The sequence below is a fragment of the Sitophilus oryzae genome, unplaced genomic scaffold (assembly GCF_002938485.1).
Source record: "Sitophilus oryzae breed Bouriz unplaced genomic scaffold, Soryzae_2.0 scaffold_179_pilon_pilon, whole genome shotgun sequence".
Taxonomy (NCBI): Eukaryota; Metazoa; Arthropoda; class Insecta; order Coleoptera; family Curculionidae; genus Sitophilus; species Sitophilus oryzae.
In genome coordinates, this window is record NW_022146501.1 from 1,852,882 (window position 1) to 1,878,344 (window position 25,463).

The 25,463-nt window shown below is 32.5% G+C and overlaps 2 protein-coding genes and 1 long non-coding RNA gene across 4 annotated transcripts in view; 2 read left to right on the forward strand and 1 right to left on the reverse strand.

Annotated features, from left to right (window-relative positions):
• Positions 1–11,142, forward strand: part of LOC115882671 — a 169,845-nt gene extending 158,703 nt beyond the window's left edge. The window contains exon 3 of the long non-coding RNA XR_004050229.1: positions 11,086–11,142. This is a non-coding gene — a long non-coding RNA (uncharacterized LOC115882671). The remainder of the gene's footprint in view (positions 1–11,085) is intronic.
• The window catches only part of LOC115882669 (autophagy-related protein 16-1), a 627,679-nt gene that overhangs the window by 232,625 nt on the left and 369,591 nt on the right, over positions 1–25,463 (forward strand). The gene's annotated exons all lie outside the window — the stretch shown is intronic.
• LOC115882668 overlaps positions 1–25,463 on the reverse strand; it is a 238,576-nt gene that overhangs the window by 202,048 nt on the left and 11,065 nt on the right. The gene's annotated exons all lie outside the window — the stretch shown is intronic.

Below are 25,463 nucleotides of genomic sequence, written 5' to 3' on the forward strand. Positions count from 1 at the left end.
TAGCAAAAAATCATGTTTTTCGAAATTTTCAAAAAACGATAAAGAGAAAATATGTTTCCTTTATCGAGATTTACCACCCCATAAAATACTTGGATTTATTTCTGGGACACCCTGTATAATACCAATAGATTAATTTTTAAGTCTTTAAAGTTTTTCTTACCTAAAATTGCACTGTACGCCCCTGCGATTCGGTGCTTTTTTATTCGCTTCCTTCGTAGGTACTTTGATGAGCGAGAAAGAGAGAGGGATAGATATATTATCAGTCGGCAATATTTTGTACGTGCACTTATATAATATTCGTTTAACGGTAAAGATAATTGAAGTATTACCGGCTAAAACTAAAATTCTTCATAGTTTATCGCAAGAACAAGCAGAAGATTCGTAATTAAGAAATACTCAATTCGTAGTAATTTTTCATTTTTGTCCTTATACAACAGAGTTATCTTTCTTATTTATGTTTTTGCCTTGAAATGCATGACCCATTGTTCTTTCACCTCTGAAATAACTTCTTTAAAATTACTTTTTACTTATTCGTTTTGGCCTCGTTTTTGTCAAATTATTTCAAAAATATTCATGGTTAATTATGTTTTAAATTATGTTTAAAATGCCTTACTTAGACTTCCAGAAGTTTTCTTTAAAAAAAATTGAACCTCCTTTATTTTTTTATTCAAGGAGCATTTGACGTCATTTCTTTTTCTTTTATAAAACCATTGAAGTTAAATCTGGAGATCGGGCTGGCTAAAATACAGGACCAGCGTAAATCCATTCGTTTCAAAGACTTTATCTTAAGATTTCTAATCCAAATCTATGCCAAAAAGACCTGAAAAATTCCTTATAGGGAAACATAAAGTCGTTTTTATTTCCCTTAAGAGTAAGATTTTCTACTGGTATTTTTCCTAGGGTTTGTAAAGTTAACCAACTCTACTTAATTTATTTTTCTCTTTTTTTACCAACAACAATTTTTTGTACAATCTTCGATACTAAGAACCATGTAGGGAGGGGCATGTATAAATCTTAATTAAAGGATTGTTACAAGTCATTTTAAATTTAAAAGCTTTACTATCATGAACTCTATATTAGTCAGATGACACCAGGATGATCACATACACGCGTCTTCACCGCAGAAAGATCAACGAACGCAGCTCCGCGTTCGCTTCATTAAGTTACTTCGTCAATTAGGCACGAAAGAATACGCACGGCAGCAGCACAAGCCACGTATATTAGCTAGAAATTTAGCAGGAATTCGTCTGCGGCAGCACACACAACACCTGTCGCATATAAATATTCGACTAATAATAAAGCGTGTCGGAATTTACTGGGAACCGAGAAACAGACGGCTACGACGTTTTGGGACTTTTTGGTATGCAAGAGGATCCGTTCAGCCCATAGACTTAAAATAAAATATAGACTGAGCATCTCATTCATAAATAGCTGGAACATGCGGTCAGACAATGTCTTGTAATTGTTGTGTTATTGTTTTAGGTTATAACGAGTGCGACACGAGCGATATATAGGTTGTCTCTGTCGTAACGGTCGTTCCCTGACGACTCTGACGAGAAACGCAACACTGTCTTTCGTTTCTCAAGTACACCTGAACTCTCCGTATCATAGCCGGATAATTTTTTTATTTTAATGAAGCTATAATTAAATTAAAAATATATCGTATTTAGACTTTTTTATATTTTATTAAGATTTAGGAGAGGTTTTTTTAAATAAAAGTTTAGAAAAAACGTCTTAGAGTCCAAAAAGGATAAAAATAATAAAATACATGTTATAGTAGAAATTTTATAATCGAAATTACATAATTTTTGAAATTATTAAAAAAAATATTAATTTTAGTCAAACATTTACAACGCCTAATATTAATCAAAACAGGATCTATTCTACAGATATAATAGAATCGGCGACAGGGAGAGAAAAAAAATTATGATTGTTGTAATTTTTTTTCTGGTTAAGTGATGTCTTATTTATGTAAATTAGAGAAAACATAAATCTGTTCCATTAAAGCAAGGAAGGTAATAGGAAGTGGATAAAATGAAAACTACATTTATTTAACTCGGTACTGTCTTTATTATACCGAGTGCGTCCCAAAAGTGGCTCATCCCCATAATTTTTTGTATTTTTTCAAATAAAAAAACAAGATTTAGTATGCTAGTATATGACATAAATTAGGATTGATTGACGCATTCAATTGTTTTTGGTCACTTCCTGTTTCACCGGAAATTACTATAACTTTTAATTTTTAAATGGCACCCTCGTTATATTTCTACTTTATTCGATAGAAAATGACACTCTGGATAGAATGACATATCATATGTCAACTTTTGACATTTTCGCATATGGTTTAATTGTAATTGTAACACGCGGTTCATAACGACAATTTGACTCGAAATACCAAGTGTTTGGTATCAATATATTCATAAAAAATGCTTTTTCCAAATATGCTAATGAGTCACCCTTGTTCAATTTGAAAAAATTGACATATTGATTAAAAATACGATTTGTACATCTTTTAACCGGCGTAGATAAGACACGAAACCTATTAGATGATCAAAACTATTTTTCCAAGGCTCCTTGATTAAAACTTAGTGTTTTTAACAACACCATGGCACCCTGGATTGAAATTTAAAATACGATTTGTTTCTAAGCGACAATGTCAAAAGTTGACATGATATGTCATTCTATTCAGAGTGTCATTTTTTATGGAATAAAGTAGCAATATACCGAGGGTGCCTTTAAAAATCAAAATATGTAATCATTTCCGGTGAAACAGGAAGAGACCAAAAACAATTGAATAGGTCAATCAATCCTAATTTATGTCAATATGCCTACTAACACACAAATCTGTTTTTTTATCTGAAAAAATAATAAAGTTATATGGGTGAACCACTTTTGAGACGAACCCGGTATATTAAAAAATATTGTTTCATACTGTAATATCATTTTAAAATTCTTTTATGTTATTTTAGATTCTGAAGATAATTTTAGAATAAACCGGAATATATTTTTAATAAAAATATTATTAATTATTAAAGGGTTATAATAATTATCATTTTGTTACAAAAACCTTTATATAAATAATTATGTAAGAGAAAAAATTCAGATATTACATTTTACCAAAATATTATCTCCGCGCCTTACTACAACAACGCCACTGACTCCCAATGGGTAAATTGAGAGTTGCCTATCGGTCGAAAGTCGTTTCAAGACTTAAATGGATTATTTAAGTCAAATTTCTTGCACATTTGGCACTGGCGAACCATATTTTATAGTTCTTGAACAGAAAAAGTAAATAAAATAAACACTTAAGGTCTACAAGCTAAGAAAATGCGTTAATACAGCCGGGGAGATAGCGGCAACAAAGCTTTACCGCACACGTGCGACACGTACTACAAGGTAATAAATGAATGAATAGGCGACCTCGCGTCTAATCGGTGTTGCCATATTGTAAAGAACTTATCCTTTTTAAATAGTATCCGACTTATAATTTAGTAGTATAAGGACTATTTAATACATCTCTGGAATCTTAAAACTTACTTTATTAAAATGTAGTATTAATATCTCAATATAGGTATGTGTATAATAAGAAAAAAAATATTGATAATATTAAAGATGTGACAACATAGGCTGGATGAGGAAGGCTCGGTCGACTGTACCCAAAAGTAAACATGTGTACAAAAAAGATTGTTTGACCGCGTTGAGATGTAAATAGTGTAGTCTATATTTTATTTTAAGTCTATGGTTCAGCCCTTTCCAGCGAACTATCTCACAAACGTGCGGGCTTATAGATATTCCGTAATTCTATATAAATTAATAGGAAATCCTATATACAAGATGCTCCGGGTTGAATTTACATTAGAAGTATCTAGGAAACTGTAATAATGATTGATTTATTAGAAAATCACAACAGTGTATTTGTATCATTTATATTTCTGCATCCAGTCTCCTCTTCTAGTGGCCTGCATCAGCTCGTGTAGATCTTTGGTAGAATGGGAGCATAATTAAAAAATAGCTTATGTAACAAAAACAGAAGATTTATTAAAGGAGTATTTTTTTACAGACGTACAGATGAAAGTATCTACAGGGTGGTCCGAACTGTATTTGAAACTTCCACTGGCAGCATATTCTACAGAGAAAAATAAGTAAAAAAGTTCGTATAAATGTATGTCCTAAAATGCTTAGTTTCAGAGATACAGGGTGTAGAAGTTTTTTTTATTTCGATTTTTCCAAATAATTTCTGAACTAACGTCAATATTTGGATGAAAATTGTTGTCTAGGAGTTTTTTGACATGAGAAATGTGATTTTGATATCAATTTGAATCCTACTGGTAGAGGGCGCCACCTACATGTGTTTTAACTGTTTTGAAACGTAATAACTTTTTGTCCGTACCTGTATAAAATTACTGAGTGAAGAAATATACATCTCTGTGAATTTTTACGTAAAAAATATCTCTTTGTAAAAATCGCTTTGAGCAGCTGTTCTCAAGATATTTAGAATAAAAATATTCTATACATGTCATTATTGACAAAAAATAAACATGTAGAGTAGATAATTATTTGACTGAAATGATCTGCAAAAATATGATGATAAGACAGATTCTGTTGATTATTCTGCAGATATTTAATTTATGACAGGTATTGATAAATTCGATTCCAAATATCTCGAAAACCATTATTCGTAGCGATTTTTACCAAGAGACCTTTTTTACGTAAGAAACATCGTAAATGTACATTGTTTTACTCAGTAGTTTTATACAGGTACGGACGAAAAGTTATTACTCTTCAAACCAGTTAAAAATATATAAGTGGCGCCCTCTACTAGTAGGAGTCATATTGACATCAAAATCGAATTTCCCATGTCAAAAAACTACCAGACGCCAATTTTCACTCAAATATTGATGTTACTGCAGAAATTATTCAGAAAAAAATCGAAATAAAAATGAAATTTCTACACCCGGTATCTCCGAAACTAAGCATTTTAGGACATACATTTATACGAACTTTTTTACTAATTTTTAAATGCAGAATATGCTGCCGAAGTTTCCAGAATAAAGTTCGGACCACCCTGTATAGAGCTCCTATGAGACCAATATTGACTTTTAAGCAAATAAGATATTTCACCATGAGAGCCAATTAGATATTTCTCCATCAAGTTGACACCTGAAATCTTCCAAATTAAGGAAATCTACTACAATATATATTTATCATTTTCCTGGCTTGGCTATTATAATATACACCTAAAATATAGCCTACTAACCTCTAATACTCTCTGGTAATTATATTTTAATAACATTGACTGGCATTTACCTACTTTAAATTTGTAAATGTTCCATAATTGAAATTAAGTTGTCATGAAGTTGATTATGTTCAATTAATTTTTTGATTGAATAGCCTGGTCAATACATTATGCCGGCATTATTAAATTGGGTTATACAAGAACCATAAAAACCGGTATAAAACCAACGCCGCCACTTTATTAGTTATTACGGTACTACTCGTAATAGGTACTTGGCCCGATAAAAAACTTGAATAATATTTTTTTTCGTGTCGGAACCGAGTTCTACTGTCTTCATTTTTTCGACCACTTTTACTCTCATTCAGTAGTTAATGGTTCAAGTGAACTAAAAGCTTAATTCGTGCTTTTGGAGCTCACTGGGTTTCTGGACATCCATGAGAATAACTAGCTCTAGGTCAAAGAGGTGGTTCTTGAATGAAATGGGGCCTGTTTGTTTAGTATTTGACATCGTTGAAGAGACCTGTTGTATAAAAAACCGGAAAAATGTTATTTGACCGTCTTATGTCGCTGTATTATTCATTGCTATTATCTAAGGCAAGTCGAGCACAGCCGTACCATCCTTTTTTCGAAGGTATTAGCGGCCCGTTATATTATTCATACCCGTTGCGTTCACTACTGCGCATCGGAAGAAGATCCTATTTTTTTTTACCCAGATTAGACCTCTGAATCGTCGGTTCGTAGTCGGAAACTCTACGCACTGAGCTATGGAGACTCAGTCGGTTTATATTCAATACTAGAATTTAAAGGACTAATAAAAATATAGGATCTTCTTTCAATGCGCAGTAGGGAACGCAACGTTTACGGGCAGACAGGCAGCCAGACCAGCCGCATGCTGTTCTAGAGAGCATTTCTTCATTGTTCTAGAGAGTTTTTCCGACGTTGCTAGCTCTCGTACTAATAGCTGGCCAGATTATCAAAATATCTAGGAATTATTCCTCATAGTTTATGAATTATCACTTGTCAAATTTCTTTAATTTCGACATCGGTTCACTGACAGATCATCAAAATTTTAAGGTACTTCTAGATGTGTCACAAACTTCAAATTTCGAATTTTAGGTAGCATAATGGATTAATACCCTTATGGATTTAAAGTTAGCTGTCTAGCCGCTTCCGGTAATCGACTTTCCGGCGATGGTAATAGGAGGACCGGTGATAGGATTGTTTTGAAAATTTGAATTTTTGGCAACTTGCTCCATCTATCTAAACTATTATCAGCGTTACAGTGTTGCCGGATCATTTGAAAAGTGGTAGCATCTTTGTTATTTTAAATAGAACACCCAGTATGTTATTTCATTTTTGGAAACTACTCTCATATCTCATAATCTTTTTATTATATCTACTAACCTATACCTTTTTCTTATAGTTTTTAGACATTTTTTTCATTCTATATTTTTGATGAGATTTCAATTATCAGAAAATTCAGAGGTTTAGTTAACCGTAATTTATTATAGGTTTGTTCCAACCAGCATTTCGGGATCGTTTCGAAATCGTACTCGAATCAGTTTTCTTGCACTCGCGGACTTCGAAGAGTTTCGTGACTGTGCATAAAGTATCAACGTTGGAACGCTTTATTGTTTTCGGGACTGTCAAAAGTGTCAAGCGTGCGTGTATCGATCGGTTTTTTGTTTTTGTTTAGAATTTCATAACATAACCCTATTATTTTTGTTTGCAATTTGCAATAATAATAATTATTATTCTTGAAATGGAGAATCAGAATCCAGTGATTGTTGGTAAGTGTTGTTTCAACTTTATACTCTCTAACTCACTTACCTATCTTCTCTTTTATGATCCTGTTATGCGTAGTTTCCTGTTATTTCATTGCAGTGGTAGAATCTTTGAACATTATTTTATAAATAAAAAATTAATTAAAATTTCCGAACGATTTACTCCACACAAACTTACAAGCAAAAGCATAACGCACACGTATTCGAATTCTTAAAAAATAACCAAGAGAGAAAGAACCATCAGCCGGACGCCGCACGGTGATGGGGCCGATTGAAGAATCGTTGGCCAAAACCTTCAAAGATATATGAATCAACCAAAAATATATAGAATTTAACAGTTTTTGCTTAATTGAATTTCTAGGTAGTCAATCTTCAAAATTTTAGTTAATTAAATTATAGTTCACGTATATACCCAGCATATAAGCTCATCAATATAATGTGAACAAAAAATACCCGGATGACCAAACTTTTACACTTTTGCCTTGCAAGCCATTTCGAATATTGTTGTCTTGTGTCTGTCTGTCTGTTTATCGGTCTGTTTGATATATTTTTTTATCCGTATGTAACCAACAACTTTGATTAAAAAAATAAATATTGTTTTTGGATTCTAGTTCTGAAGAAGTAAAAAAATAATTATTTTCAATCGTGGTCTCACATGTCTCAAAATTAGTAGTCGGCACGTAATCAAGAAAGTATGGGCTAGATTTTTCAAGTACCTATTACAGGTAAGCATCTAAAAATTAATTTCGGATGATGAGAGGGTTCCAAAAATTTTAATAACCATTTCGGGGCAAGGGTGGTTTTGGGTGCCGGAATTTTTTTTTCTCCCTCTATTTTTGGATTGGAGCAACTAAAAGATTTTAAATTTAGCGTAATGTAATGTGTTTAAAAATAATTTGTTTAAATGCCTAAATGTTTAAAATCGGTTCATTATTTTAGTACATATCATAGTTTGAATTTACGTGCGGATATTTTAATAAGTTAAGCCGCCAACTTGAAATTTTAAACTGTCATATTTAGACTAAAACGTAATATTTTTAAACATATTGCCTTACTTCAAATCTCCATGTTGTTCCATTAAAAGATAAAAAGGAGTGGGGACATTGTATATTATCTAAGCCTCGATCTAAGCATTAATTCAGTTAAAACCCACAAAATTTGTAGATTTGAGGTGGAGTGGGACTGAAGGGTCTAGGACTCTTGGACCCCCTAACTATGTGCTTGATTACAGGCGATTCATGAGTATCAGATTTTATTAAAATCACACGAACTTAATCTAAATAAATCATAAAAACCTATAGTATCTATTACTCAAAGTACCAGGGACATACTTACATTTAAAAATATTTTTTTTAAAGTTGCGCAAGATGGTAACAAATACATGAAGGGTAATGACCAATCTTTCAAAAAACATCAGCCAATAAATTGGGCAACTTTGGGCACTCAACAGAACTCAAGGTTAAATAGCATATTTTATTTTTTATTTTATACTAATTTATTAATTAATTTAGTATGCATCAGTGAAAAAGTTTTTTTTTCAAAATATAGCTAGAAATAGTCAAGTAGTATTGTACTTTTATAAAAAATGCAAAAAATTAATTGTATTTAAAAATTAACCAAGAAATTTTACTTATTTTTCGGGCCCTACAAATTGCATTTATTATACACGGTAGAACTAAACCTTCGATATTACTGCCCTTCACTGGTTACAAATCTGCATCCAAAATTTTTTTCTGTGCATAATATAATATTTCATCAAAACTTTTTGAAAAAGCAACTTCTGTTTTATAAGGTTCTGGCTGCAAACATGGCAATCGGCCCCACTATGCGCCGGACCAGAATCAGCTATTAAAAATCGATAATCCCTGCCAATATGCTTTAATGCGCAAGTCAACCCAAACAATTCTCAATTTGGACCATGTACCGAACCAAACGATCCCAAGGTAGGTTAGTACTAGAGATGGGCGGTTATTGGTAAAAAACCGGTTATAGGTTAACCGGAATTATCTTTAAAAAATAATAACTTGACAAAATTAACCGACACAAATTAACCGGTTATTCAAATAACCTAACCTAGCAAAACTAAATATTTAGTTTTCCTATAGGTTTACTTACCTCTACACTCCATTAGTCTACTTCAAATTTAGATAATAAACTTAGTTAAATCGCATGATTAAATAGAGATTGTAGCAATGTAAGTATGTATATGTACAAAATGAATTTAAATAAAAATGCTAATCTCACTTTTTTGAGTAGACATGGATATGATATTAAAACTAGTAATTACTTAACGTCCAAATAAACCACACAACTCACAAGTTCTACAATCTACAACCAAGTTATTTTAATCAAATGCCAAAGAAAAATAAGGAGACTGAATGAATAGATAATGAAAGATTATCTTCATTCATTACTTGAACTTTAATTTTGTATTCTTTAGTCTAAGCTTCAAGAGAGACTTCAAACTACAAATAAAATATATTTACGGTGAAACGTGGGTGAAACTGGGCGAAACCATGGAAGACTTTTGAAGAACCGTTGAAAATCCGTTAAAGTCGGTTAAAATTTAAATATAGAATTTAGAGAATCTATTTGAAGTTAGGTTCGTATCACTTGGCTAGCTGGTGGCTAGTAGTAGTCTATGCCATTAGTACTTTGTTTTACGGCCTGACCTGTCAGGGCCATTTGGCCGTTGTTTTGATTATTATCATCAGGGTTCGCCTGATGCCTGATTTAATTTTGACATTTGATGTTTGATGTCATATATTTTCGTTTTGGGAGCCGGAGCGGGATCTCTCGTTATCGTCGTAATATCTGGAAGATCCGTGCCGTTCGCTTCTTCGAAATTTACGATTCAAACAGCTAATATTTAATTGTTACTTGTTTTAAACAAGTACGATTTTTTAAAAAATAACCGGCTATAAATTATTGAACGTAATGCAAGGTTATTAGGTTAACTGGTGAAAAAAAAACTACCTTTAAATAACCGGTTATTTTAGAGGAAAATACCGGTTATTCAAAAAACCGGTTACTTTTGCCCATCTCTAGTTAGTACGCTAATAGGATCGTCCGATAACCGTCAAATCTCGGTTGGAACACATTTAATTACTGCGCACGAGCGTGATCGTTCGGTGACGGTTCTGCGACGGGCTGGAACTTTGGAACAAACCTTATGTTGCCTCTCGCGCAAAAAAATATCACGCAAAACACGCCCAAAACAAGACTTTTTGGACTATAAAATCGTAAATCTATTTCAACAATTATTGTTTTGTCAACAATTACTATCTCTTTGAAAGTTATATATATAATTTGATCGACTAAGCTGACTTTCTATTGCTGTGGGATAGAGTCTTAAACAACAGAACTTTTTAGTGTAATCTGCTTTAAAAGCGTGCTTGTTTTTAAAACGAATATTAATTTTTATTGTTGCTGTTACGTTTATGCTTATTATTTACATCCGAACAAAATAGATTTAGTGCTGGTTTGAGGCGACGTATCGCGATTTACGATGGCTTCTAACGTATCGACGAGGTAAAAATCGATTGGGGAAACCGTTAGGCACGGCCAAAGTGAGGTATTTCGCGTCATTTCGACTTACCGTTCGACAATAATCTGTGTCTGACGATTTACCGCCAGTTTTATAGCTTCGCACATGTGGTGTAAAATTTTCGGATTCGCATGAGCCGTACAGTTAATAGAAATCATTTTTTCCCGACAAGTTCTAATAGATTTTACCGTTTAAAATTATGCTTTATCCGAAAAAACTAATTTGGTGTAATGGTTTTACGATTTCCTTGAAGACTTTTGCAACATTACGGTAAACGCTTCATCAAAAAGTAGCTGTGTTGTTTTAAATTGCAGATTGCATCTTTAATGTTGTAACTTTTTTATAAATTACCTACATTTGTTACGTTAGAAATCCGGTAATAAGAAACTCAATCATATTCAATTCTAAAGAAGAAAACATTTGACCAATGTGTACTACCAGTCATGACCTATGCATTAAGCTTGTTTCATATAGACGCGAATCGCGAATTGCGGTTTGCGAAAAGCGATTCGCCAAAGAATATTCGCAAAATTTGGACCTATTTCATACAGTCGCGAATTTTTAAGGACATTTCATTTTTGCTCCACTGAAAGTTACCAAAAAAAATCATTCAACCTGAGATAAATTAATTTGTTTTATACATATGTATTCGTGTTTACGATCTTTATTTTATATTTTATACCATACAATATGAGTTTAAATTTATTTAATGATTATGAATATTGATTACGATTGTGGGATTGGAACAGAATAAGGCGCAAAATTGCCATTTACTTATTGTTAAAACGTAGAACAGAACGGGTTTATAGCACAGGTTTATAGGTCATTTATGGGTTATTTCGGACATGTGAAATATTCAAATTTCGTAAGCAACAAGGTGCTTATCGCAATTTAATTCAAGAAATAAGGACAAAAGATGAGAAAAAATTTAGGAACTTTCACAGATTGTCTGTACAGGAGTTTGATAACTTGGTTGAAGTTGAAAAATTGTCACCATATACAGGGTTGTTCACCACATACGACACGGAGTATTGTCGCTAAACGATTAAATTTTTAAAAATTGTAAGTTTTGGGTTCGTTGAAGGACTATTAGAGCTACAATTTAAAAATACTTTTACAAGATACAGTGTCCCAAATATATAAAAAATATCAAAGTTGTATTTTTTTAAATGGAACACCTTGTATATTATTACATTTTTGGTTTCTACGATTAAAATAAAGGTAAATTTGATTAAGGTTTATTACACTTAAACCTTACCGTTTTTGAAATATTTTCAATTTTGTGAAATTGCAGTATAAATTTTAAGGCTTCATTTCTCCGAGGGTATCAAAGTTTTTAATACTAAATATTTACTAAAGTTTATTTATTGATCAGTTATTGTGTTGCAATAATAAAAATTTTACTACCTTATACAAAGTGTCTAAATATTTATTTTAAATAATTATTACCTTTAAACGGCAATAACTTGTTTAATTTAAATAGAACAACCTGTATATTTTATGAGAATCAGATGCACAATTTAATTTTCTATCAAATAGTATTACACCATTTTTTACCTATCTCTTCAAGTTTCCGTAGAAAATGCATTTTCTTGTAATTTAGAACTCATTTATCAATATACCCATGGAATACTGATGTTTTAGAATATTTTTAAAGATGTACCAAATTTTTTAAGAGTACAGATACTAATATTGTCGATATAGTTCGTTTATTTCATTAAAAAATAAAAATAATAAATTGTTTAAATATTTGTTAAAGAGGACCAATTAATATGATTCGAGTATTCAAACTACATTAATTGACTGTTTGCGTTGATGAATAATAATTGTCTGATCCAAGTAACTAAAATCTGAATTATGTATGTATATTAGACAGTGTGGTAAAAAACTAACACCTTAAAAATGATATTTCATTTTTTGACAAATGCTTATTTATAACAACAGAGACGTTCATTTTCATAACTTTTTATTATATTGATATCTGATTCAAATCCACATTTATTTAGAATAATTTATTAACGAACACAATTAAGTATGTAATTAATTAGTATTTGGGCGGAAATACTGGTGGTATATTTAAATAATGGTATACTCTACTTTTTTATAAAGATTTAAGTATTTTTCTTTTTGCATACATATGAGCTAGTAATATTATCGACTGTTAAAAACGATGATATGGTCTGTACATTTTGTACATTTGCTGTTTTAAAATCTAAAATGTCAATATTCCATGGGTATATTGATAAATGAGGTCTGAATTATAAGAAAATGCATTTTCTACGAAAACTTGAAGGGATAGGTAAAAAGTGGTATTATACAATTTGATAAACAATTAAATTGTGCATCTGATTCTCATGAAATATACAGGGTGTTCCATTTAAATTAAACAAGTTATTGCCGTTTAAAGCTAGTAATTATTTTAAATAAATTTTAGACACTCTGTATAAGGTATTATAATTTTATTATTGTAACACAATAACTGATCAATAAGTAAACTTCAGTAAATATTTAGTATTAAAGACTTTGATATCCTCGGAGAAATGAAGCTTTAAAATTTATACTGCAATTTACAAAATTTGAAAATATTTCAAAAAAAGTTAAGGTTTAAGTGTAATAAACCTTAATCAAATTTACCTTTATTTTAATCGTAGAAGCCGAAAAATGTAATAACATACAGGGTTTTCCATTTAAAAAAATACAACTTTGCTATTTTTTATTTTTTTGGGACACTCTGTATCTTGTAAAAATATTTTTAAATTGTAGCTCTAATAGTCCTTCAACGAACCCAAAGCTTACAATTTGTAAAAATCTCATCGTTTAGCTACAATACTCCGTGTCGTATGTGGTGAACAACCCTGTATATCAAAAACTTATTATGCACGAGAACCCATTTCAACTGGAGAAATGCTTTCAGTTACTTTGCGGCAGCGTCGTCAAAATAATCGACAACCGGATCACCACACCATTCTGCGCAAACGCGAACCTTAAAATCGCGCGAATATTCGCAAAAAGTTGAAAAAACTTTAACTTTCTCGCCCCCCAAATTTTAAATCTTGCGAATCGCCAAAATCTTAAAATTTCTGACAGCGCCGCCATGATCAGTAAAATTGGACCAATGAGAGTAGTTTCGCAAAATCGCGATTCGCGTCTACGTGAACAAGGCTTTAGGGTGTCCGTTATTTACCAAGTTGATCATTTCTCTCACGACGTGACGCCCTCTAACGACCATTGTAAACCCTTAATATTCACAATAAACCCTGCCCCAAAGTCGATTCATTTTCCATTTAAATTACATGGGAATTTGCCACTTTTTGCAAATAATTTTTTTTCTCTCGATTTTGTTCTCTTGCAGCCATGATAACTATATATTCTTATACAGAATTGAACGCTCTACAAAAAAGGTCTCTCGCAATTTTTTGATAAACCTACTCCTTCAAAAGTTATTTACGGTTAAAGTTAACCACTCGGTAAATTCCTAAATTCTCCAACTTTTTTGAAAAAATTATGATTATTTTTGAAAATTTTAATCTATTAGTTGCTATTACTGTAAAAATATACAATTCTGATGGTGTTAAGGTTGAGAATTAAGAAATCTTCAAGTCTAATGAAGTTTAAATCATTTAAGCTGATTTGAATATAGCTGATTTATTTTAATAAATATTGTTTATTAAAACAAATTAGCTATACATAAATGGTAGGAATAACTTTTGAAGGAGTAGGTTTATTGAAAAATTGTAAGAGACCTTTTTTGTAGAGCAATTCTGTAGGTACAAGAATATATGATTGCCACGGTTGCGAGAGAACAAGATCGAGAGAAAAAAAATGATATGCAAAAAGTGGCAAATTCCCAAAATTATGTATGTTTTGGAATATGTATTTACTGGTGGAAACATTGTCAGTATACCGGGTGATGGTCGTGGTTGGAAACAGAACATCCCATGCAAATTTTGAACTGTTCAAATATTGGCTACCCTATTAATTTTGCAGCTAAGAGTGGCTACACACTTTAGATACCTAGGAATAGATATGTCGTTCTACCAGAGAAAGATGAAGCCAAATAAAGGGAGCAAAGGAAACAAACAAAACCAAAAGCATGTTAAGAGTCGCTGAAATGAAGAACCTAAGAACCATAATGGGGAAGACTAGAAGAGACAGAATTAGAAACACAAGATCAGATAACAATGTGGAATACAGGACGTAGTGAGATGGGGTAGGCAAAGAAAAACACAATTGGTCCGCACACGTAAAACGCATGGAAGAAAACAGGCTACCACGTATAGCTTTTGAAGGCAAACCCATGGGTAAGAGACAGCCGGGAAGACTTCCAAAAAGATGGAAAGACAGTTGGCAGTATCCCAAGAACTCCTACAGAGGCAACCTTAAATCTAACATCTAATCGACTAGATCTCAAATAAGTAAAAGAAGAGGTCGTAAATAGGTTTTTAAGGGCCTGCGTATGCTGAATACACATGCAAAATTTGAACAAATTTGGACAAGCCGATTTTAAGACTGTATTCCGTTGCAAAACCAGGCGAACCAAACCGGTAAGCTATATACGGTACAGAGTGGTTCCTGAAAAACATCGGATTGATACGGAACGTTTGTTGAACGAAAATACTGGAAACGTCAAATTTTGACGTTTTCTAAATTTTAATACCTCTGTTATAAAATTTATCTTTAATGTTTTTATGTTTAATGTACCTATTCTCTGTTTTTGCGTTTGCTTCTTCATTTCAATGGTGTTGAATATTGAAAAGTGCTTTATTAATAAACTGTTAAACTCGTTAGACAGCTCAAGTGAAGATTTGCAGGTCCAATATTAAAACAGATCAATAATAAATAAACAAATCTAATCAATATTTATATTTTTATAGCTTACAAAACATTCACGATTACTTGTTGTCTTGTTTTTCATGTTTTCTTTATTTGTCACATAAATGACATTGATTGACAAATAAGACCAGATAAACCAGACTTCTCGCGCTGGTTAGTTTGGTGACAGTTATTACCGAATTTTTCAGGAACCGTGTTCCGTAGTAAGAAAACTTTCAGGAAACCGATCTTTGAATAAGAAGATTAAGGAAGGAGCATTAATGCTATCCATGTATTCATGCATGGTGGGAGGAAAAAGGACTCTAGGGTAGGGATCCTTGACAGTTCTGTTTGACGATTCATTTGACACATTTGAATTTGATTTGAAATTTTGTGGATTTGTCAGTCTTTACGGAGCGTATTTTATGTTATTTATTATTTATTCTACTACTGATAGTTGTATAAAGGTAGTAAATCTAGAGGGAAATTGTGGCAGAACTTAAATTAACAGTGACACTATCGCGATTTATGGAAAAAGTCTCTAAAATAGTTGGTTGTGTAGCGTGAGGTAGATCGGGCAAAAATCGAGAGAAATAATGGAACAACTTTTCGCTAGTAAGTGACTATATAATATATATACGTGTAGTAAACCGATCATTTATGAAATTCACTTAAATTAACTAATTTTATATTTTTTCTTGTATTTTTGCTTTTATTTACTACTTGTCAAAGATTAGATGTTAAAGAATTTAGATATGTCAATTTGACTTACCTGCTTCAGTAGCGTATCGGATGTTTATGGTTATAAATAATTATTATAACTTATCTATTTTTATTAGAATTTTATATTTTTATAACAATTTTAATAACTACCAACATTCATTCACAACGTAAAATAAAAAAAATTATTGAGTCTACCCCAACATCTACCCTATATCATAGTTTTACATTTTTTAAATAAAATTAGAACGGCACTGATAAACCGGAATTTAAGTCGGCCATATTTGAGGCCCATCGCGGTGGACCTAAGATTTTTGATATGCTCCTTCCTTAGTCTTCTTATTCAAAGAAACCGATAGAAACGGAACATAAAACCATAACCAAAGTAAGCAAAGGAATACAGTAATTTAAGAAAAAACTACAAAATGTAATGTGTACCATAAGTTGTCATCCTGTAATTTTGTCAATGTCAAAAAAATCAAGTAAATCATGTAAATCACAGAGTAAGATTAATCGATCATGTACAGTACACCAAAACAAACTCATATTAATATTTATACGAACAAGATCAGCCAACAAATTTAATCTACTCTATAATTAATAACTAAATCTGGACGCGCGTATTTTACGACAGGTAAAACATGGCGTTTGGTTGAAAGACTCTCGGACAGAAAAACTTACAGATAACAGTAATTAAAGTAGCATAAACTTCTAAATTGGCCAGATTTCGATCGGCACTGATGCAAATTAATAATTCAGAGCAATCTAGATTTTGATGTACTGTTAACGTACGCTACCATAACGAGTCAGAGCTAATGAAACGAACTTAAATAAGATGTTTAATTATATGAAATACGGTCGAGCATATAAGCATAAATATATAGGCAATACGATAAATTTTGTTTCATTCAGCGACATAGAGAGAATATGTTCTATTAATTAAAACTATTATTTAATCGCAACCGATGATATCAAAGTGTAATAATTTTCTTGTTTTAGTTCAGTCAAATAGTTTTTAATATATATTTGCAGTGTTATTTATTTGTTTTTGCCCGTTTTTTTTATGTTTATTATTAATTAAATGAGGAGAGTACCACCCAATGCGAAAATGTTACGTGGGAAACAAAACATGTATTAGTATTCAGAATCTTCTTAATAAGTATGGCTGGTAACCAGTTGCGCCTATTTCTCATTATGAGAATATGAGCATCTATTAGACGCTGTTTTATTATTTATTTTAATTTATTGTTAATTAGGTACTCTTTTAAAATTAAAAATTAATTTAATTTATTCTTCAGCGGTAGGTCTAACTGATGCGAAAATATTACAAAAAATTTAATCTACAATATGTCTCCGGATTTTCTTTACAAGAGGAAAAATCTGGATGGCTCATTAGTGTATTTTGAAAAAACATTTTTTAACGAATAATTTAGTACGGCATACTTGATATTTTCAGTCAAATTGTCGTTGTGAACACAGTCATTGCACTCTAGATTGAAATTTAGAATATTAAGATTCTTGCACATTGTTTGGTCTTGATCTTGGTCTTGCTTTTTGACGTACAGATACCCTACCTTTAATATAATAATAATATTTTTAAGCAGGGAATAATCTAACACGAGAAAAACCAATACCAGGGAGCATTAGACAAGGAGACAGCCTTAGACCCTTTTTATTCAATCTCTTAATGGACATCATTATAGAAAAGGTGACCTCGATGAATATCGGTTATCGAATAGGACACAACAGAGTTAGCATGGTGTGTTACGCTGATGATGCAGCCATTATCGCGGAGACAGAGGACGATATGCAGAGATAGCTTCATATATTCTATCAAGTAAGCCGAGAATTAAATATAATTATCTCTACAGATGGATTAGGTGCAAGGAACGACCGGGGCACACGATTTGTACAGTTCTGTCAAGAAAACAATCTCACTATAGCCAACACGTGGTTTAAACTACCCAAAAGACGACTGTACACCTGGAAATCTCCCCAAGACGGCAAAGACAAACCTGTCAGAAATCAAATAGACTACATAACAATCAACAAAAAATTTCGCAACAGTATTATGACATATCCTGGATGTGACATAAATTCCGATCATAACCCCATGAGATTTAAACTAAAGAAAATTCTACAACCAAAACCAATACCAAGAATAGCCTGGGCATCTGCAGATCACAATAAAAAAAACTTTACGGGTAACAAGTCGACAAACAGTTAGAGAAAGAAAATACAATACAACATAATACAACTACCAAAGATAACATGGTCAAAATTCAAAGACATATTCCGCGAAGCAAGCGAACAGATAATAGGAAAGGAAGACCGAAAATTGAAAAAGCCCTGGATGACAAAGGAAATAATAGAAGCAACGGACGAAAGGCGCAAAGTTAAGAATAAATGTGAAGACCAGTACAAAAGGTTAAACAAGGAGATCCAGAGACAGATTACAAGTGCAAAAGAGCACTGGCTCCAAACCAAATGCGCTGAAGTAGAACAACTGCAGGTCCAACACAAAGATAGAGAACTATACACAAAAATGAAAGAATTCACCTGCCTTTGGAAACCCAAGCATCTGTCAGCAATCGCAAACGAAAATAACGCGATAAAACTGGACCCCAGTAAACAACAGGTTATATGGGAGAACTATTTGAAAGAATTGTTCGGAGATGCGAGAAGAAAACAGGAATATCCAAAAATAGAGAAAGGAGACCATCTACCCATATTGAAAGATGAAGTCATCAAAGCAATCAGAGAAACGAAAAGCAATAAGGCACCGGGCGAAGATCAAATAACAGCAGAGCACTTCAAACACATAAGCGATACTGCCATCAAAATTCTGACTCAATTTTTCAATAAAGTATATGAAACTGGAACAATCCCCGAAGACTGGGTAACATATATCTGCATAGCCTTACCCAAAAAGAATAAAGCGAAGAAATGCGAAGACCACAGAACAATATGTCTGATGAGCGTATACAGCAAATGTGATGGTTTCCTTACTAGATCACAATACGGTTTTAGAAGGGGGACAGGAACAAGAGAAGCCATCCTGAGTTTAACGTTAATTGCAGAGAGGTACATGGAAGTCCAAAGGAAGCTGTACGTATGTTACGTTGACTACAAAAAAGCCTTCGATCGAATACAGCACGAAAAATTAGTAGAAGTTCTCACTGAAGTAGGCTTGGATGAGAGAGATACAGGACGTAGTGAGATGGGGCAGGCAAAGAAAAAGAGAAGGGAAACCCATGGGTAAGAAGACCTCCAAAAAGATGGAAAGAGAGTTGGCAGTCCATCTTCCAGGAACTTCTACATAGGAAACCTTAAAATCGACAGATCGACCAGATCTTAAATAAGTATAAAAGAAGAAGAAGACACTTTACCTATACTACCTTACTTATATCATAAATAATTATTTTATCAGTAGAACTTCAGATGACAGTGATATTCTGCCGAGTAAAATTAAAAGTAAATTTCGTCACATACATACCTTCTTACTTTTAAACAAAAACGTTTTCACATTTTCAGTAAGAGCGCCTTGAACTTGGGACGATGTTTTTAAGCGAAAAGATGACGACAACTTGGAAAAAAACCAACAGCGGGTCTTGTAACGCGCTTGTTGTAGCTCGTTGCTTGTAGCTTGTTCCTTATACGCTGAACATTATATAAATAAATTAATGAATGTAAGAAAATGTACTTAAAAAGGCACTAACAAGCGAAATAACTAGGAAGTGGGCTTTAAGTAGGCTTTTAACCTGTCTGCGCTTCTTTTTTTTTATTCGAGCAATTAAGAGCGCGAGGGAAAAAATGAAAGAAAACCATTTTCTGACCTTGGAACTTTCATTCTTTAACTCTTTACAGGCGTTTCTACCCTACCTTTTAAATGTTTTTACCTCTTGAACTCCATAATTATAAATTTCTACAGGGTGGCGCCTCTCATACCATTTTTTTGGAGTATATGTAGGTATGTTAATTTAAAACATTTGCTAAAAATATGCAGGGTGAACGTATTCTTGGTATCAAAATAAGTTCATTGGGCATAATTTACCTTCATACAAAAGTGCTTCGTTTTTCTACTAGAGGGTATCAAACTTTAAAAGAATTAACACGTTTATCAGATAGGTATTTTAAAAACCGTTATTCCGATTTGAATAAGATTTTGGATACCTATGTTTTGCTAAGTGATTTACAATCAAATAATCAAGTGGTACCACCATGCTCAAAGTATTAGTCCTGGAAAAAGTTAGCTTGGCCACGTATGCAGGATGCAAGAAAACCACCTACCGAAATCTCTTCTTTACGGTGAGCTTGTAAACGGTAACAAATACTCGTCAGCGAGTAATGGCAGTAAGTAATTAAGCGTTTTAACATTAGACTTTCACGAAAATCAAGAGAAAGTACGAGAAGTGTGAAAACTACCCCCAGCCCTACATAAATTTTAGTATAAATATATTCCAACTCCATTGACAAAAGATTCTCTTTTCATTTTAAATTTGCATGGTTTTCTATAATCCCCAACGCCAATGCACAACCAAGTTCACATGTTCATAAAAACTTAAGTACAATGTTGTCTTTTTTTTATTTTTATACGTTTCTTGAGCGTATTAAGAGAAGTCCAGTAATAAACAATGACGCTAGGAAAAAAACGAACATTAATGGAGTAATTTCTGTAAAAATTCTTCACTGAACAATGTAGAATCTTGGCAATCAGCGCAAAAAATCTTCCAAAACGGTTCTCCTCGCCGTCGACTCAAAACTAATTTAATTTCGTAGCCTGCTAGATCACGCGGCACCATTTTTTGGTTGCGGCTCGCACCAAAAAACCTAATTCGAGTATATTGAATCTAACAGTTTCGAAAAATCGACCGTTTTCATAGAGACGTGTAGAGTGTAAAAAATTGAGGCGATTAGCGGAACGTCTGCGTGAAGTGTGGTGATGTATCGGCGATTTATTATGGCTTTTAGCTTTGCTAGAAGATATAAATCCTTTGGGAAACCGTTAGAAATTACATAGGTTCCGATTTCGAACTGAAATTTGTTCTTACTACTTTAAAGGGGGCCTTACACCCAACGATTTGATCTGCATGCCATACCGTATAGTTCAAATCTTAAAAGTCCATTTCACTAGTCCGAAAAAGTAGCGATATGACGCATCTCCAAGTCGCCGAGTATCCCAGTCCTTTAGAGATTTGAATATCCCCGTATGAGTAGTGCCTTATGCCGGGTCCAGACCAAGGCGACAAAAAGTAAACACGATTTTGAGACAAAAACAAGACAAACTTGCAACAAAAATTGGGGAATTCTGACAAGACAAACTTGACAAATTGTCCACACCGCAAGGACAAAAGTACAACAAAGTCGAAAGTTTAGTTACTGCGAATGAATTTTATTAACCATGAGTGATTTCACTGGTCTCCTACTGTTGGCGGCACACGCCATCCACACTGCGCCGACAACTTGTCGAAAAATATACAAACAAAACATAGACACTTTGATCTTTACCGACTCGGGACGGGACATTGAAAAATCTCCGAATTTTGAAACAAAACAAAAATGAGACAAAAAAGTCGCAGAAATGTATTCGATTTGTCGTAAACCATGAATGTTTGTGTCTTGTCGTTGTTTTGTCTGCTTGGTCTGCGGCATAAGAAACAACGGCGAATTGTTCTGTACGGAAAATAGAAAAATTATTCTTGCAATAAACTTTGGTATAACTGATATCGGAGACGGAGAACTAACCTCTGTAAAAACGTTTCAGATACTGGCTTTTGTCAAAGTCCTGAGACTGATGTATAACTCAAGAAATACTTGCGATATACTGTGTATTAATTGATATCACGCACATATCTATTTGATAGGGTCACAGTTTATTTATACAAATTCAAAAATACACCCACACGACTAAACGCTTACACGACGTTAGGCGTGGCTGATTGATCGCCGCTAGATGCCTTGGCATATTGCCATTTTTTCCACCGACAAACTGAAAACACAGCAACCAAATTAACTGTGTTTTCGGGGGAGGAGGCGACCACGACCAAAAACGGTTCGCCTCAGGTACCACCTGTTCCATAGATGGCGCTTCGACGTCCTCCGTAACGGCTTTAATTAATGTACGACCATATTAGTAGGCATGTATATGTTAGCGCTAATAGATATCAATTCCTCTTAGCCTATAATTTTCTAACTGTTGATAGTTTTATGCAGTCGTCGAAAGAAAACGCATTTATAATCTACGTTCAAAGCTATGTGTTGTGCAAAGGGAGTTAATTGACTTTATTTTTTTTCTTCAGAATTATTACTATCCAAATACGTAAAAGGTTATATAAAGCCCCCCGTGCATGGAGATCTTTAATCCATATTACAGAGCATTATTACGAATTTATCTATTGAAATTGATTAGGATAATAAATAAGAAAAATAATTGTACTAAGAATTAAGTGAGAAATTTCGATAACCATCAATTCCAAGTTGGTCAAAGAATGCCTAGAGAAACCCTGGTAAAAAACTAGAGTAGGAGAGTAGGAGGATTATATGCTTAGAAGACGTTGTAAGAATATTCATAAAGATATCTATAACAATTATCAGTGTTATGAAAAAAAGTTTTTTTTAGAAAATGTTAACACCTTGTATCTCAAAAGTTAAGATGTTTAGGATAGACATTCATTTGAAGTTTCTTTCTTAGAAGAAGTCCATGAATAATCTCCTTAAATATTACCATGTTGTTAAAAAAAACCTATATACAACGAACAATTCCGTACATAGGAAACAATAAAATATAATAAACTGAAGGAATCTTAAAAAGTTTGAATTGAAGAACATGAAGATTACTTAAAAATATTTTTTATTGGAAACCCGAAAATTTGTCAATGTTCATAGGACACAGGCTTTAAAGAGCGGAATTACCATTTACAATAAACTCTGCATACATATTGACATCAGTAATAAGGTCATGTCTTTATAGCTATAGCAAATTTCCGAACACAGAAATAGTCAATATTATTTGAAAATATTTACGTTCTTCGTTTAAAATGGCACTAATGATAAATTGTTGGAGGATATTTATTCTCCATTTAAAACAAACTCGTGCTAACGCCTTTAAGAACATTATTACACTTCCGCCAAACAATAGAATCGCCATTAGCCAAAATACCTGACAGTTAACTTATATAGAAATTGAGAACGCCTGAAAAAAGGTCACGAAGTTCAAACTTTAACCTTTATAACTGATGACTCAAGTAACCTTAACAAAGCTTAAAAGATTGATATACTATTGAATATTTAATATAAACGTTTGATAAACTCAATATTAATTTAACAGTAGGGTAATCGCAAAACATTTTCCGATTTACGTCATCAACCATATCGATATTTTGGCAAAAATGTTTAGATTTGTTGTATAATTTAAGATACCGAGCAGCTCTTTATTGTACTTTATAGAGCAAATGATTGTAACAGATATTTTATTTAGATTAAATCTGCAAAAATTAGTTTAAACCGAATTTTATTATCGCTATGTTGGTCACATTCCGCCGTGTTCAGCCACGTTGTCGTTTACTATTTGACAATTATCCTAATGTCGGTCATTATTTTGTATAATATCGTGTTCTTGAATCTTTGTGAGTAATTCTCGTTTTTTCGCCTATTTTCATAGTCTTTTTTTTAAATTTTACTTTTAAGAACTAAATTTTTCATTTTTTGTATTGCATTTCTTGAAATTGTGTGTTGAAAATATGTCGAAGCGTTTAAACAGTCGAAGCAAAGAGCTTGTAGCTTCCCTGATAAACTGAAACTATTTTGAACGAGAACGTAACAATAAAGATCCTTTATTTTCCTTGACTGCAGTCATAGAAGTAAGTTTGATTGACAAGCACATTATATCATTTTCAAAGCTATTCTACGTTAGTTTTTATTAAATTCTGTGATTATTAGTTTGGGCATTAATAGCACTCTCTTACTTGTTATTACCACTTATGATGTCGTAGGATGTACACACTGAAAAAAAGGATCTCTCAGTCGAAATGAATATGACTTTGACCCAAAAGATTAGCGCTTTTCAATAGGGCCAAGAACGACGTTTCTTTACCCAAAGCATTAACTATCTTTTCATAAGCTTTAAAAAATTACTTTAGAGAATAGAAGAATCTATCTGTCCAAAGTATTTCACTCTTGACCCAAAATGAATATGCAAAGAAGTTCTTGCTACAAGAACAATAGTCTCTTTGAGTCATGGAAAAATTCTTGATTGAAAAGGGACATTTCTTGATTAAAGAGACACTTTTCTTAAACCAATAGCGAATACTATTGACTCAACTAAAATTTATTTTGATCTAAGAGAAGTCTATACATCATATACAGGCATATTACGAGGTATATTATATTATTTTCTTATAAATTTAGGTTTTCCTGGTCTGTAGTAAGTAAAGTGATATTATTTTCCTCGATAGTAGTTATTTCTGCTTCTTCACTCCTTGGTATTTTTTGGGGTGGTTCATAACTCTACAAATTACAAAGAAATGTTACATCACGATTTTAAAGTAAAGGCAATTAAATTATATTAAAATTATAAGCTTTGGTCACATTTTGAATTTTTTAATACGACGACTTGACATTCTAAAATTTTTGTAATTATTTGCATAAACAAATCGATACCTATATTCTTACTCTATCTATAGTCACACATGCATTATCTAAACAGGTGCATTAGGTAAATGTCTCTTACCTTCAAATATAGCAAATAAATGCTCTAATTTCCATTTTTTCAGAAACTCCTTTAAAGAATCCATATATCCTAAAATTTGTCCATAAAAAATGACAAATGCATGTTAATAACGATCACTAATTTGTTATACGATATGCGTTTAAAAAGCAAATTATGCAAAATTCCAAGTGAAAAATTCCAAGCAACAAAACCCGTGCGTACTATGATGTACGACTGATCGGACTGCCGACTGATTGTATATACCGTCCTTCGTCATCGTCTTTGCATGTTGTTATTATTTTTCATCAAAAGAGTATATTTAGCTATTGGAAAAATGACCATGTTTCTTGAATGAAGTACTTCCTAGCGTATTTTTCTTATTATCTTAAAACAAAGTAACTTGCCCTTGGTTGAATGAAAATAGATTCAAGAGAAATTTTCCAATTTTTCAAGAGAACCTTTCGAAAAAGTTTTCTTGAGTTAAGAGAGTTTTTCTTCAGGCAAAATATTTTCTTTCACGCTAAAATAAATTCTCTTGCCACTAAATTTTTTTTTTCAAGAACGATGACGACTTTAGTTCAAGTCAATCTTTTTTATCAGTGCATCAATAAATAAATAAATAACCCATAATAACGCTTAGAATAATCTTCATAACGG